This window comes from Arachis stenosperma, chromosome 3, assembly GCF_014773155.1.
Source record: "Arachis stenosperma cultivar V10309 chromosome 3, arast.V10309.gnm1.PFL2, whole genome shotgun sequence".
Lineage (NCBI taxonomy): Eukaryota > Viridiplantae > Streptophyta > Magnoliopsida > Fabales > Fabaceae > Arachis > Arachis stenosperma.
In genome coordinates, this window is record NC_080379.1 from 112,753,763 (window position 1) to 112,761,470 (window position 7,708).

General features: G+C 37.1%; 1 non-coding gene across 1 annotated transcript; it reads right to left on the reverse strand.

Moving 5' to 3' along the window:
- Window positions 1–5,460: 5,460 nt before the first annotated feature.
- LOC130972048 (small nucleolar RNA R71) lies at window positions 5,461–5,564 on the reverse strand. The gene has a single exon (XR_009083250.1). It is a non-coding gene; the product is annotated as a small nucleolar RNA R71 (small nucleolar RNA).
- Between the last annotated feature and the right edge of the window lie 2,144 nt (window positions 5,565–7,708).

Sequence of the window (7,708 nt, forward strand, 5' to 3'; positions counted from 1 at the left end):
GATGTGGGTGCTCTTCCATGGATGGTGGTGATGGGATAGGTGGATCATTATGTGGTTGAAAAGGAAGTGCACTAGAGCTTGAGGGTTGATTGTTGAAGGTATTTGGTGGTCTGATTCGGGCGGCGAGAGCTTGTATAGTAGAGTTTAGATCTGTAAATGCTTTCTCCATGGAGGTTTGGGGTAGATAGGAGGGTTCATTTATTGGGAGAAGGGGTTCATGGTAGGAAGGTGGTTCATCTTGATAATGATAAGGAGATGATGTATATTGCGGTGGTGGTTCTATGTATGGTTCATTTGGCTCATAAGGTGGTTGGTATGGTGGGTACGGGTTAGGATCGTATGAGGGTGTTTAGTGGTAAGGGGCTCGTGAGTATGGTGGTCGAAAGCTATGTTGAGGAGGGGGTTCATAGGCATATAGTGGTGGTTGTTGATAATCAAAAGAGTGCTCACCATAGCCATTGCCTTGATATGCATCACAGAACAGTTGTTGATAGTCCATTGGAGGTGGTTGTTGCCATGAGGGTTGATTAAATCCTTGTGGCTCCTCCCATCTTTGATTGTTCCAACCTTGATGCCTGTTCCCATTATAATCTCCTCTTCCTGCAACATAGTTTTAACCAAACTCATAGCCAAAGGGGTGAGAGTTCATAGTAGTAGATGAAAATAAAAACAAAAACTAACAAAAAGAAAATATTTTGAAAAAGATAAGATTTTGAAAAAGATATGATAGGATTTTGAAAAAGATATGAATTTTGAAAAAGGATAAGATAAGATTTTGAAAAAGATATAAATTTTTTTTGAAAAATATTTACAATAACCAATAATAAGGCACATGTTTGCAATTTCCCGACAACGGCGCCATTTTGAAGAACTGAAGATTGATGGTTTAGAAGTTATAGTAAACTCTCGTTGTAAGTATAGTTACTAAACCAAGCAATCAACCTTTCTTACAAATGTTTTGGTTGTCACAAGTAACAAACCCTTTTGAAATTGATAACCGAGTATTCAAACCTTGGGTCGTCTTCTCAAGGAATTACAGGGAGGTATGTTCTTATTGTTGGTTATGGGTTTTGTAAATTGGGGTTTTGAAAGTGAGGAACAAGTAAATTAAATGACAAATAAAATAAATAATTAACTATAAAATAAACTCTTGGCAAGATATGAAAATTCGGAAGTCCTATCCTAGTTACTCCTATAAGAATGGAAGTTAATCCCACTTAGTTAACCTTTCCGTAAGCAAGGGAAAGTCAAGTGAACCAATTGGTTAGATTTTCCAAGTCCTAGCCAATTCCTAAGGAAAGACTAGAGTTAGTGGAATTCCAGTTAATTAGCCGACATAACAATCAATCATGAATAGTTAATAACTCAAGAGCTTCCAGTTAATCAATTAAAGCCAAAAGGGAATAAAATCTACTTGAATGAAAATAATTTGGATAGAGCCCAAGCATCAGTAACATATAAGTCTAAAATACCTCAATTGCATTAATAAGATAAAATCAATCCAAATATGAAGAGTCATAAGCCAAATAAGCAACATCAATAATCAACAATTAAGAGAAGTGATGAGCGGATAATTTATACGCTTTTTGGCATTGTTTTTAGGAAGTTTTTAGCAAGTTCAAGCTACTTTTAGGGATGTTTTCATTAGTTTTTATGTTAAATTCACATTTCTGGACTTTACTATGAGTTTGTGTGTTTTTCTGTGATTTCAGGTAAATTCTGACTGAAATTGAGGGATTTGAGCAAAACTCTGAAAAAGGCTGACAAAAGGACTGCTAATGCTGTTGGATTCTGACCTCCCTGCATTCGAAATGGATTTTCTGGAGCTACAGAACTCCAATTGGCGCGCTCTCAACGGCGTTAGAAAGTAGACATCCAGGGCTTTCCAGAAATATATAATAGTCCATACTTTATTCGGAAATTGATGACGTAACTTGGCGTTGAACGCCAAGTACATGCTGCTGTCTGGAGTTAAACGCCAGAAAAACGTCATGATCCGGAGTTGAACGCCCAAAACACGTCATAACTCGGAGTTCAACTCCAAGAGAAGCCTCAGCTCGTGGATTGATCAAGCTCAGCCCAAGCATACACCAAGTGGGCCCCGGAAGTGGATTTATGCATCAATTACTTACTCATGTAAACCCTAGGAGCTAGTTTATTATAAATAGAACATTTAACTATTGTATTAGTTGTCTTTTGACCACGTTACATCTTTGGTCTCAGTTTTGTTTTATTCTTCATCCTAAGAGGCTATTGATCACGTTACAAGGGGGCTGGCCATTCGGCCATGCCTGAACCTTTTGCTTATGTGTTTTTAACGGTGGAGTTTCTGCACACCATAGATTAAGGGTGTGGAGCTCTGCTGTACCTCAAGTATTAATGAAATTCTATTTTCTTTTATTCAAATCTCTCTTATTCTTATTCCAAGATATTCATTCGCACCCAAGAACATGATGAATGTGATGATTAGATAACCCTCATTATCATTCTCACTTATGAACGCGCGTGATTGACAACCACTTTCGTTCTACATGCAACAGAGCTTGAATGTATATCTCTTAGATTCCCCAACAGAATCTTCGTGGTATAAGCTAGATAGATGGCGGCATTTATGAGGATCCGGAAAGTCTCACCTTGTCTGTGGTATTCCGAGTAGGATCCTGGGAATCCGGAAAGTCTAACCTTGTCTGTGGTATTCCGAGTAGGATTCCTGTAATGAATGACTGTGACGTGCTTCAGACTTGCAAGTGCTGGGCGTGATGACAAACGCAAAAGAATCAAGGGATTCTATTCCAGTAGGCGCAGGAACCAACCAATGATTAGCCGTGCTGTGACAGAGTGCGTGAGCGTAGTTTTCACTGCGAGGATGGGATGTAGCCATCAACCATGGGTGATGCCTCCAGACGATTAGCCATGCGAGTGACAGCCGCAGAGGACCATTTTCCCGAGAGGATTAAAAGTAGCCACCGTTGATGGTGAACCCCTATACACAGCTTGCCATGGAAAGGAGTAAGAAGGATTGAGTTGAAGCAATAGAAGAGCAGGCGTCCTTGGGCCATACAGCATCTTCATATACTTAACTGAAATTCCTACCAGTGAATCTACATAAGTATTCTATCCCTTTTATTATGTCTATTTTATTATTTCTATTTTTGAACCCATAAACCAATTTAATCTGCCTGACTGAGATTTACAAGGTGACCATAGCTTGCTTCATACCAACAATCTCTGTGGGATCGACCCTTACTCGCGTAAGGTTTATTACTTGGACGACCCAGTACACTTGCTGGTTAGTTGAACGGAGTTGTGTTCACTCGTGCCAATTTCAAATTCCATAATTTTACAATGATTACAACTTAAAGAATATGGATCACAATTTTGTCCACCAAGTTTTTGGCGCTGTTGCCGGGGATTGTTCGAGTATGAACAACTGACAGTTCATCTTGTTGCTCAGATTAGGTAATTTTCTTTTCAAAAAGTTTTCAAAAATCTTTCAAAAATATTTTTTTATTATTATTTTCGTTTTTCTAAAGTATATTTTCGAAAAAAATAATAAAAATACAAAAAAATCATAAAATCATAAAAAAACAAAAAATATTTTGTGTTTCTTGTTTGAGTCTTGAGTCAATTTTTAAGTTTGGTGTCAATTGCATGCTTTAAAAAATTTTTTCTTGCATTTTTTCGAAAATCCCATGCATTCAAAGTGTTCTTCATGATCTTCAAGTTGTTCTTGATAAGTCTTCTTGTTTGATCTTGATGTTTTCTTGTTTTGTGTCTTTTCTTGTTTTTCATGTGCATCTTTGCATTCATATTTTTCAAGCATTAAAAATTTCTATGTTTGGTGTCTTGCATGTTTTCTTTGCATCAAAAATTTTTCAAAATTATGTTCTTGATGTTCATTATGATCTTCAAAGTGTTCTTGGTGTTCATCTTGACATTCATAGCATTCTTGCATGCATTCATGGTTTTGATCTAAAAATCTCATGCATTAAGCATTTTTGTTGTTTTTCTCTCTCATAATTAAAAATTCAAAAATCAAAAAAAATATCTTTTCCTTATTTCCCTCCAAATTTTCGAAATTTTGGGTTGACTTGGTCAAAAATTTTCAAAATTAGTTGTTTCTTACAAGTCAAGTCAAAATTTCAATTTTAAAAATCTTATTTTTTTAAAATCTTTTTCAAAAATCATATCTTTTTCATTTTTTCTACTTTATTTTCGAAAATTTAAAAAAATTATTTTTCAAAAATCTTTTTCTTATCTTTTATACCATATTTTCGAAAATAAGCTAACAATTAATGTGATTGGTTCAAAAATTTGAAGTTTGTTACTTTCTTGTTAAGAAAGGTTCAATCTTTAAGTTCTAGAATCTTATCTTGTAGTTTCTTGTTAGTGAAGTAAATAATTTTAAAATTTTTAAATTAATTCTTTTTTTGTTTTATCTTTTCCAAAAAAATTTTATCTTTTTCAAAATTTGATTTCAAAATATCTTATCTAACTTACTATCTTCTTATCTTTTTCAAATTTGATTTCAAATCTTTTTCAATCAACTAACTAACTTTTTGTTTGTTTCTTATCTTTTTCAAAACCACCTAACTACTTTTCTCTCTTCTATTTTCGAAAATACCTCTCTCTTTTTCAAAAATTCTTTTTAATTAACTAATTGTTTCATGTTTAATTTTAATTACATTTTATCTCTAATTTTCGAAAATCACTAACCTCTTTTTCAAAATTATTTTCGAATTTTCTTCTCTTTTCTTCTTCTATTTAATTATTTAATTACTAACACTTCTCTCCACCTCTCTTCATCCAAAAATCCGAATTCTTCTTCATTCTTCTACCCCTTTCTTTTTCCACTAACATAAAGGAATCTCTATACTGTGACATAGAGGATTCCTCTTCTTTTCTTGTTTTCTTCTCCTTCATATGAGCAGGAACAGGGATAAAGGCACTCTTGTTGAAATTGATCCAGAACCTGAAAGGACTCTGAAGAGAAAATTAAGAGAAGCTAAATTAAATTATTCTAAAGGTAACCTTTTAGAAATTTTCGAACAAGAGAAAGAGATGGCAGCCGAAAATAATAATAATAATGCAAGGAGAATGCTTGGTGACTTCACAAAGCCAACGTCTAAGTTTGATGGAAGAAGCATCTCCATTCCTGCCATTGGAGCCAATAACTTTGAGCTTAAGCCTCAAGTAGTTGCTTTAATGCAACAAAACTGCAAGTTTTATGGACTTCCATCTGAAGATCCTTATCAGTTTTTAACTGAGTTCTTGCAGATCTGTGAGACTGTAAAGACGAATGGAGTTGATCCTGAAGTCTACAGACTCATGCTTTTCCCTTTTGCTGTAAGAGACAGAGCTAGAGTATGGTTGGATTCACAACCCAAGGATAGCCTGGACTCATGGGATAAGCTGGTCACTGCCTTCTTGGACAAATTCTTTCCTCCTCAAAAGTTGAGCAAGCTGAGAGTGGATGTTCAAACCTTTAAACAAAAAGATGGTGAATCCCTCTATGAAGCTTGGGAAAGATACAAGCAGCTGACCAAAAGATGTCCATCTGACATGTTTTCAGAATGGACCATATTAGATATATTCTATTATGGTCTCTCTGAATTTTCGAAAATGTCATTGGACCATTCTGCAGGTGGATCTATTCACCTGAAGAAAACGCCTGAAGAGGCCCAAGAACTCATTGACATGGTTGCAAATAACCAGTTCATGTACACTTCTGAGAGGAATTCCGTGAACAATGGGATACCTCAGAAGAAAGGAGTTCTTGAAATTGATACTCTGAATGCCATATTGGCTCAGAACAAAGTGTTGACTCAACAGGTCAACATGATCTCTCAAAATCTGAATGGATTGCAACATGCATCCAACAGTACTAGAGAGGCAGCTTCTGAAGAAGCTTATGATCCTGAGAACCCTGCCATGGCAGAGGTTAATTACATGGGTGAACCTTATGGAAACACCTATAACTCATCATGGAGAAATCATCCAAATTTCTCATGGAAGGATCAACAAAAACCTCAACAAGGTTTTAACAATGGTGGACACAACAGGCTGGGCAATAGCAAGCCATATCCATCATCTTCTCAGCAACAGACAGAGAATTCTGAACAAAACACTTCTAATTTAGCCAATGTAGTCTCTGATCTGTCAAAAGCCACCTTTAGTTTTATGAATGAAACAAGATCCTCCATTAGAAATCTGGAGGCACAAGTGGGCCAGCTGAGTAAGAAAGTTATTGAAACTCCTCCCAGTATTCTCCCAAGCAATACAGAAGAGAATCCAAAAGGAGAGTGCAAGGCCATTGACATAGTCAATATGGCCGAATGCACAAGGGAGGAGGAGGACGAAAATCCTAGTGAGGAAGACCTCCTGGGACGTTCCTCAAGCAAGAAGGAGTTTCCTATTAAGGATCCAAAGGAATCTGAGGCTCATACAGAGACCATAGAAATTCCATTAAATCTCCTTCTGCCATTCATGAGCTCTGAAGACTATTCATCCTCAGAAGAGGATGAAGATGTAACTGGAGAGCAAGTTGCTCAATATTTAGGAGCTATCATGAAGCTGAATGCCAAGTTATTTGGTAATGAGACTTGGGAAAGTGAACCTCCCTTGCTCATTAATGAACTGGATACTTGGATTCAGAAAATTCTACCTCAAAAGAAACAAGATCCTGGCAAGTTCTTAATACCCTGTACCATAGGCACCATGATCTTTGAAAAGGCTCTATGTGATCTGGGGTCAGGGATAAATCTAATGCCACTCTCTGTAATGGAGAAGCTGGGAATCATTGAGGTACAACCTGCCTTGTTCTCATTACAACTGGCAGACAAGTCATTGAGACAAGCTTATGGATTAGTAGAGGACGTGCTAGTAAAGGTTGAAGGCCTTTACATCCCTGCTGATTTCATAATCTTAGACACTAGGAAGGAAGAGGATGATTGCATCATCCTTGGAAGACCTTTCCTAGCCACAGCAGGGGCTGTGATAGATGTCAACAGAGGTGAATTAGTTCTTCAATTAAATGGAGACTACCTTGTGTTTAAGGCACATGGCCATCCCTCTGTGACAGAAGAGAGTAAGCATGAAGAGCTTCTCTCAGTTCAGGGTCAAGAAGAGCCCCCACAGTCAAACTCTAAGTTTGGTGTTGTGAGGCCACAACCAAACTCTAAGTTTGGTGTTAAGATTCCATATCCAAACTCTAAGTTTGGTGTGGACAACTACACAACATTGACCTGATCACCTTGTGGCTCCATGAGAGCCACTGTCAAGCTATTGACATTAAAGAAGCGCTTGTTGGGAGGCAACCCAATTTTATTTATCTAATTTTATTTTATTCTATTTTATTGTTATTTTGTGTTTTATTAGGTACATAATCATGAGGAGCCACGAAAAAAATCAAAAAAAATTAAAAACAGAGTCAAAAACAGAAGAAAAAAATTTTCACCCTGGAGGACGCACAGACTGGCGTTCAACGCCAGTAAGATGCATCTGGCTGGCGTTCAACGCCAGAACAGAGCACCATTCTGGCGCTGAACGCCAGAAACAAGCAACATCCTGGCGCTGAACGCCAGGAATGTGCCCAGAGAAGGAAAGCTGGCGCTGAACGCTAGTAACAAGCATGAAACTGGCGTTCAACGCCAGAAACATGCTTTACATGGGCGTTGAACGCCCAGAATGTGCACCAATGGGCGTTTAA